Source organism: Misgurnus anguillicaudatus, chromosome 7 (assembly GCF_027580225.2).
Source record: "Misgurnus anguillicaudatus chromosome 7, ASM2758022v2, whole genome shotgun sequence".
Lineage (NCBI taxonomy): Eukaryota > Metazoa > Chordata > Actinopteri > Cypriniformes > Cobitidae > Misgurnus > Misgurnus anguillicaudatus.
The window spans coordinates 29,732,214-29,740,588 of record NC_073343.2 but is presented as its reverse complement, the minus strand read 5'-3'; positions in this window follow the sequence as shown (position 1 = coordinate 29,740,588).

Here is an 8,375-nt window from a genome sequence, read left to right as displayed (position 1 = left end):
CTAAGCTCAAAGCAATCACGGACACATTGAATTTTCAGGATATTCAATTCAGTCCGATCTGTCATGCAATATTGATATTTTCTATAAAAAAATCCATAAAAAAATTTCCTTCAGCACTTTGAATTTGAGAGTCTGTGACTTTTAATACACACGAGCAGAAACAGCTTTACATCAGAAAACTATCTGCATTCTATATCACTTTAAATTGTTTTGTGAACGGGTCTGTAATTCTTTGATTTTTCCCCCCTTTGTTTCGCTTCGGTTGACTGAACATTGCATTCTGTATTCTTAAAAATTGATTTTCACCCTATTACAATATTTTCTGTCTTACCCCTTGCAGCGAGTTAAAAGAGATGTGATCAATGCAACGCCTTTGACGTAGACTTTGGCTTTTGAGTGTGGCTGCTGCGTCGATATTGTGAACAATACTTGAGTCTGATTTGTGTTAACAAAAACAACTGTTAAAGCAGAATTTCAATGACTTTGCAAGTTGAGGCAAAAGCGTGACCTTTGCAGTACATGCACTTGAAACATTCGGACCTGCTGTTTCCTTATGCAAAAAAGAAAACAAAACAAAAACACCACATAAAATAGAAATTTTTGCATAAAAAACAAAATAACTTCAAACATTACTTTAATCATCATCTCCTACACTATGCTCTTTTAAAAATAAAGGAGTTTAAAAGGAGCCCTCATAATCTTTCATCGAAAACATCCTTGAAATGACCTCTCTTCACTTCCTGTCACTAGGAAGGGTGCGAAGGCTGGGCTTGTTTCTAATATAAGAGAGCGCCAATTAGCAGCATGGCCCAACTTCTAACGATCCAGTCGTTTCTCGATGAATTAAATCAAGTAATGCCCTTACATTTTTTTTTCATTTTAAAAGTTTCTCTCGGATATACGTCATGATATGTAAAATAAGACAATCACTTGCATTTCATGCTGGCTTTAAAGGGGATACCTAAAAATACTTTTTTAAGATGTAAAATAAATCTTTGGTGTCATATTTGGTGATATTCTATGGAAAGGGAGCGTATGCGCACTGTTTATGTGCACCGAACACCTTGTGGATTTTGCCGCCAGCCGCAGCATGCGCTTTTGAAGGAGCGCTGCAAGAAGTTGTGTTTTTTTTTTTGGTCGAAAATGGTGATTGCTTCACTAGATAAAACCTGTTGTGATCATTTAAAACCTTTTTGATGCATGCATTGAAACTGCAATTTTTAACTGCATTGAAACTGCAAACCATTGGTCCACTAAAGTGGAGAAAAATCCTGGAATATTTTCCTCAAAAAACATAATTTCTTTTCTACTGAAGATAAAAAAAAACATAAACATCTTGGATGACATGGGGTGAGTAAATTATGGAGATTTTTTATGAAAGAAAAATATCTACCACTGGGGTGAGAAAAAAATCTTGAAATAAGTTTACTTTTTTCTTAAACACTTAATTTACGAAAAAAATTCTCAACCCATTGGCAGATATTTTTGCATTTTTTAAGCACAAATTCACTGTTTATTTATTTTTTTATTTTTTGTCTAAAAACTAGACTTATTTTTTATGTCATTTTGCTCATCAAGAAAATACAGCTTGATTTAAAAAAATTCAAATATTTCTACTGAAAACAAGACAAAAATCAACATGATCTCACGAAGTAGTCACAGAATATTTTGCTAATTTTTTCGTGGCATTGTTTAGTGTCATTGTCACGGATTGGTTACTCATCTGCTTTTTCCTATTTTCAAACCATTGTCACTTTGGTTTAAGGTTAGATTTAGTGTTTGCGTTAGGATGTCACTTTAGGTATTTGTTTATACTTTTTTTCTGATTTATTCTTTTATATGTTCTAAATTTTAAACCATTGTCGCCTGGGGTTAGGGCAGTGCTTCTCAAATAGTGGGGCGGGACCCCCAGGGGGGGCTCGAAGCGACACCAGGGGGGGCGTGCGAGACCCGGGGAAAATACTTTTTCAGGAAGTGATTTTTTTTGCACTGTCACTTAAAGACATTACACCCCAAACACGCTGATAAGCCGCTTGCGTTTTTATTATTATTTATTGATTATATTTAATTAAATTTTTCAGTATTAAATGGTCAAAAAATATAATGTAAAGAAGGATTGATTTATTTTATTTCAGGCAAATTGATGCATTTTTAGTCTTTTCTGTTACAGACTAAAAAACAATGTTAATAAAGTTATTCTTTGTTGTTAGTTGATTGATATTTCTTTTTTTGTGTTTTCTTTAATGTTAATATGAATACAATGTTTTGCAGATGTGTAATTTTATAGACAAATTATACTATTTGCAGTCGCGGCGGAGAGTTGGGGGGGCGCGAAATGTTTACTTCTTCCTAGGGGGGGCATGACAGAAAATAATTGAGAAGCACTGGGTTAGGGTAAGAGTTGGGTAAGTATGTCATTTTATGTAAATCTAACCCTAAACCGAAGCGACAATGGTAAGAAAATAGAAAAAACAGTTGAGTAACCAGAAAGTTTGTGGTACAGCCACGGAAAAATTTGAAGATCCGTGACAATGCCACGGAAAAATGAGCAAACTATTCTGTGACTATACCACGGAAATTAGTGAGATCAGGTTGACAAAAATACTAAGTAAGAAAGTATTTTTTTGCAGTGTATGAGTCAATTATAGCAATACAATATAATTAAAGTGAGAGTTCACCCAAAACAATGAAAAAAATCTGTCATAAATAAACACATCGTTTAACTCAAGCGGTTAGTTTCAATTTAGAAAATGATTGTGACAAGAATGGTTAAAAAAGCTGTGACACTCAGAAAAACAGATGTGTGATCGACAAATACTGGTAAGCATTAATTAGTACCCAAATAAAAGTCACATTTATTTACTTCATGAATACGATTTTCTCGGGGCCCACCACACAGGGTCCCCCTCAGAGGGTGCCCTTCTGTTTCACCACTGCTCACAGGAAGCTCAGACAACAACAACAAAACAAAACAAAAAACATTATGAAACCTCATAATCATTACAAAATAAAAGCAGAGAAAGCTTGAACCAAAGAAACAAACAGTATAAATGATACACAGAGATGTCAAGGGAAATCTTATTCTTCACCTTATTTAGTTACTTCCCCGCTTTCAGTAGAGTCTCAGGCCAAACAAGAGCAAAGAGTTTTGATCAATGAGCACTGCCGGTCTCCCTCCATCAATCAAAGGAGGATTACTCTGTGTGTGAGAGGCTCCTAAAGACATTATTATCGAAGAGACGGCTCGTATTATGGGGGTGTCAGCACTCTTCGTAGGCATTTAGGATTACCACAGTGATACCCCATCCTCTCAGCTCTTTACAGACATTCTGCTATTGAAGTTTCAAAAAATCTTTAATCCTGTTGCCATTTGAACTCCTGTTATGATGCAGTGTACAAGTCGATACGGACAAACAGCTGTTAAAAGGTCATGCCACATATCATTGTGTAGTTAACCATCAGTCCATTACAATAGTTAAAGCAATAACAAATCACTTTTAATAAGCATGAGATTCAACAGATTCACACACTTCACATTTTTATTAATGTTTAAATTTTAATAAATAAAGAAGAATAGAAAGGTAATGTATTTTACTTGGCAATTTAATTCTTATGGTGCATGCATTTTTTTGTTTATTGTAATACTTATTTTTTAGCTTATTATGAAGAGACAACTTTAACTAAGATGAATCTCTTAAACAGTGTCCCAACTGACCTGACGCAGTAACTTTAGCTCAACCGTTATGCAAGATTAGGCGAGGCTATCAGTTGTCCAATGAATGGAAGACAGGAGCAGTTCTCGAGAAACTTACTGGAAAAACAATCAAAAATGTTGTTTGGCGATGCTAATGGTGCAAAAAACACACACTTCACTTTAAACTTTGTTTTTTTAAAATTGTGCACAGAGATGCCAAGTTGGTCTCTTGTTGTTGTTCAAGTGTAATGCGCTCTGCTAAGACTCTGCAATAAAATAACTGGGTTCTCCTGGGAGCGAATAGACTTTGTTTGATTTGTTTTGCTCTCTTGCTTTTCACTGGTCGAACCTCAGAGCTGCAGATCGAACAGAATGAATGCTGTCGACAACAAGCTGAACTGGAGGCAAAGATAGAAGCGCAAAAGTTGAATCTGCGTGCGAGTTAGAAATGAGGGGATGTTTACACAACAACATTTCCAACCAAAAACAAGAAACTTTTTAATGTTTAGGCTGCTTTGGCAGTTAGTTTACATGACAATAGAGTGCTGCAGGGATGATGCATTTTTGTAGGCAAAACATGGAAGTGAGTTAGCATTTTAGCACTTCCCTGCTGAAAAAAACAATAAAACCAGCCCGGAAAGTACTGCGTAATACATCGAATTTACAGCGTATGTTTCTGTAATTATAGTTTACTTATGAAGTACGTACGTGTAATTATAAGGGAACAATTTATAATATTTGTGGAATAAAGGGGTAACAACCAGGAAAAATACAAATAATATATGCAGTAAAGTACTGCGTAAGTACAGCGAATTTACAGCATACATTTCTGTAATTATAGTGTACTTATAAAGTACATACGTGTAATTTTAAGGAAACAATTTATAATACTTTGGGAACTAAGGGGTAACAAGTGCCACTTTAATTTACAGGCCGCATATGTTGTATTTACTCTTTAACTACGTGAAACAAGGGGGTAACAAGTGCCACTTTAATTTACAGCCCGGATATGTTGTATTTACTCTGTAACTACGTGAAACAAGGGGGTAACAAGTGCCACTTTAATTTACAGGCCGCAGATGTTGTATTTACTCTTTAACTACGTGAAACAAGGGGGTAACAAGTGCCACTTTAATTTACAGCCCGCATATGTTGTATTTACTCTGTAACTACGTGAAACAAGGGGGTAACAAGTGCCACTTTAATTTACAGCCCGCATATGTTGTATTTACTCTGTAACAACGTGAAACAAGGGGGTAAAAATTTACTTAGACTGTAACAACACAAAACAATTGTATATTTACACAGTAACTACAGAAAATAGTTCTAGTTTTGCTTGCTTTGTTTTCACCATAGTTGCCTTGCCTATTTTTTATTTTGCTTGATGACCCAACAAATTCCTGTACTATTTTTCTTCTTAAGGTAAGTAACCTTTATTGAAAATACTAAATAAATTGTATCATACTAATAAATAGCATAAACACAATTGAAAACTGAATTTCAAGTTTTGTTGTTTATTAGGGTGTTTTCACATATAGTTCATTTTAAAAGAACCAAACCCAGTTCACTTAAAGTGAACCAGAAAAGGAACTAGCTGAATGTGACCTCAGTCCTTTTGGTTTTCACAATATAGTGGACTCAAAAGAGGACCCAGTTCTTCTTCAAGTGATCTCAGACCTTTTCTTGTTCACATCACAACTTCATAAGAACTCAGACCCCAGCTTTCTTTTTTCTTTTTTTTTTCAGCAGTTGATTTTGATACAATGTCCAAACGGCACGCAAAGCGGACCGGGACCTCATTGATTTCACATATCAAAAAGAAATCGAACCACAAAAGAACCCAAAAGCGAACCGTACTCAGACCACCTCCTGACGTGGTCTGAGTTCGGTTCACTTCTGGGTCCTTTTAGGGGGGTCCGAGATCACTTGGTTTGATCACATATACACGCTGAACTGATCTGAGAGCGTTTGGAGGGCTCAAACGAACTAGGTGTGAAAACACCCTTAATCTCCATCATCATGCATCATGAAATGATAAAATATGTACCCCCCGTGGTTAAAAAAATACTTAGCCTATGCCTAAATATATTTTAATAGCCTACCTATATTATTCCAGAAATATATGTGGTGTATGACTATGATTGAATGAAGACCCACAGTTTGCAGAATCCATGTGAAAGCAGCCATGGTACGACGCCAGTGCGATCACCATGCACCAACTATATGTGGAGAGGAGTGTGATCAAGCCAATTCAGTGAATGTGTGTGTTCTCGCGAAATTACTCTCAAACATAAGATTGTTTTGCATGTAGCCTACGCCATATCACGTAGGCCTAATATTTGAATCGTTAGTCCGAAGTTATGAATTACTTACTGTATTAATAATTTGTAATTTCCCACGTTTTTAGCATATAAGTCATACATACCATGTAATATTAAAATAGTTAGCCCTTAGTTATACTTACTGCATATATTATTTGTATTTTTCCTGGTTGTTACCCCTTTGTTCCCCAAATATAATAAATTGTTCCCTTATAATTACACGTACGTACTTCATAAGTATACTATAATTACAGAAATATACGCTGTTAATTCACTGTACTTACACAGTACTTTACTGCATATATTATTTTTATTTTTCCTGGTTGTTACCCCTTTATTTCCCAAAAATTACAAATTGTTCCCTTATAATTGCGCGTATCTACTTCATAAGTATACTATAATTACAGAAACATATGCTGTAAATTCGCTGTACTTACGTAGTACTTTACAGGCTGTAATCTAAAGCGTTACCTGGTTTGATTGATTTTTTGGGAATTTTATTGGTTCTAATGGAATATGGCCCAAAACACACTACTACGATGTATTGTTTTTTGTTGGTCTCTAATGGTATGTATTGGTTCTATTGGTTCTATGTATTGGTTCTAATGGAATATGGCCCAAAACACATTACAGTGTAGTTGTTTTAATGGTAAAAGCTAATGGTTCCTATTGGTATTTTAATGGAAACCATTAGAATTTTCTGTAATGGTTTTATTGTTTTTTTCTCAGCAGGGTTAGCACTAGCAGTTCCATCCTGTCAAAGTCAATGTTTGTTTTTAAAGGGATTTTGGTTGACCGCCTCAAACGCCTTGTGACCTTTAAAGGTCACGTTCTTCCTGATCCTATTTTTCAAACTTTAGTTAGTGTGCAATGTTGCTGTTACACCATAAATAATACCTGCAAAATGATAAAGCTCAAAGTTCACTGCCAGGCGATATATTTTCTTTAACAGAATTCCCCTTTCCAATAGAGGGTATGCATTGACGTCACTTTTCCACGTGACCACACCGGAACTCGCCCCGTCGAGTGGCAAACGTTCAACAAAATGGGAGGCTTTCATAGCGGCTGCGGCGCAAATGCCAGTAAAACTGACTATTATCAGCTTAAATTGAATTTAGTTGGACTTGATAGCAGAGGTGGACAATACTTAGTTACATTAGTTACATTTTCCAAGCATATGTGCTTTATTAAGTTATTTGTATTGGGAACATTTTTACTAAACTACATTCTAAAGCATAGAATCATACTGTGTATGCTTTAATATTGCATATTAAAATTGATTTAATACCTAATTACATCAATATTGTTGTAGTTTTACTTGAGTAGTAACGTACTTAAATATTAAATGTAAAACAAAAACGTATTATTTATGAAATGTAATAGAGTAAAAATTATGATAATATGCTTTGGAATGTATGTTTTCCAAAGAAAAACTTGGATAAAATACAAATACTTGAAAAATACTTTTAAGTGGAAATTAAAACCTCTCCTTGATAGTGACCATAGCAACTTATCAACCCACCTGTGGTCTGTGGACGTTGGCATTGAACGATCAATTTACTTCTACTTTCTGTGTTTTTTGGCAGTCTAGCTCCGAAACGATAGCTCCGAATTCTTGTTAATCTGTTAGTACAGTCTATCGCACAACAGCTTTTTCCCATTTAGACGCATTTTCCCAGTGTTTTTGCCGATGTCACGGTGTACTCAAATGCTGCTGCTCTGTCTTTTGCCACTCAGTGAGCGTAACCGCAGTCCCTCTCACCGACGGTGACGTCATGTGCATACCCTCTATTCTACAGCGAACGGCCGGTTTGGACTACAGTCCTCTACTTCCTAGTTGAATGATGTCAATATAAGAGTTTTTGACTAAACCCGCAGGAATACGTCAGTCGCCGGCTCAAACGTCTCTGCTAAGTTAAGCTGCTATCGAATCACAACACACTAAACAAGCTACACAATCAGAACTTGTTTCGTATTTCTGAAGGAGGGACTTCATAGAACAAGGAAGACATCAGCCTGTTTTTAGGACAATGAAAACAGCGCTATACAAACAAGTAAATTGTGTGAAAAATACAACGTTTTTTTTTACATGTGAAACATGAACACATTTTATATTGCGCTCTGTAAACACAATCAAAGCTTCAAAAACACAGAAAGAACGGGATCTTTAAAGCCGCACTATGCATTTACGACGTTTTTGTCAAACAGCGACCCCTAGAGTCGCTGGAGAATACTTGCAACTGTCGTAATTTCCCACTCTAGTACTCCGGAGATAATGACCAGGTAACGTTTCACAATTTCATACAAATATTAGGCTACTGCATAGTCTACTAAACTACAGATGATGGTAATAGGATAAT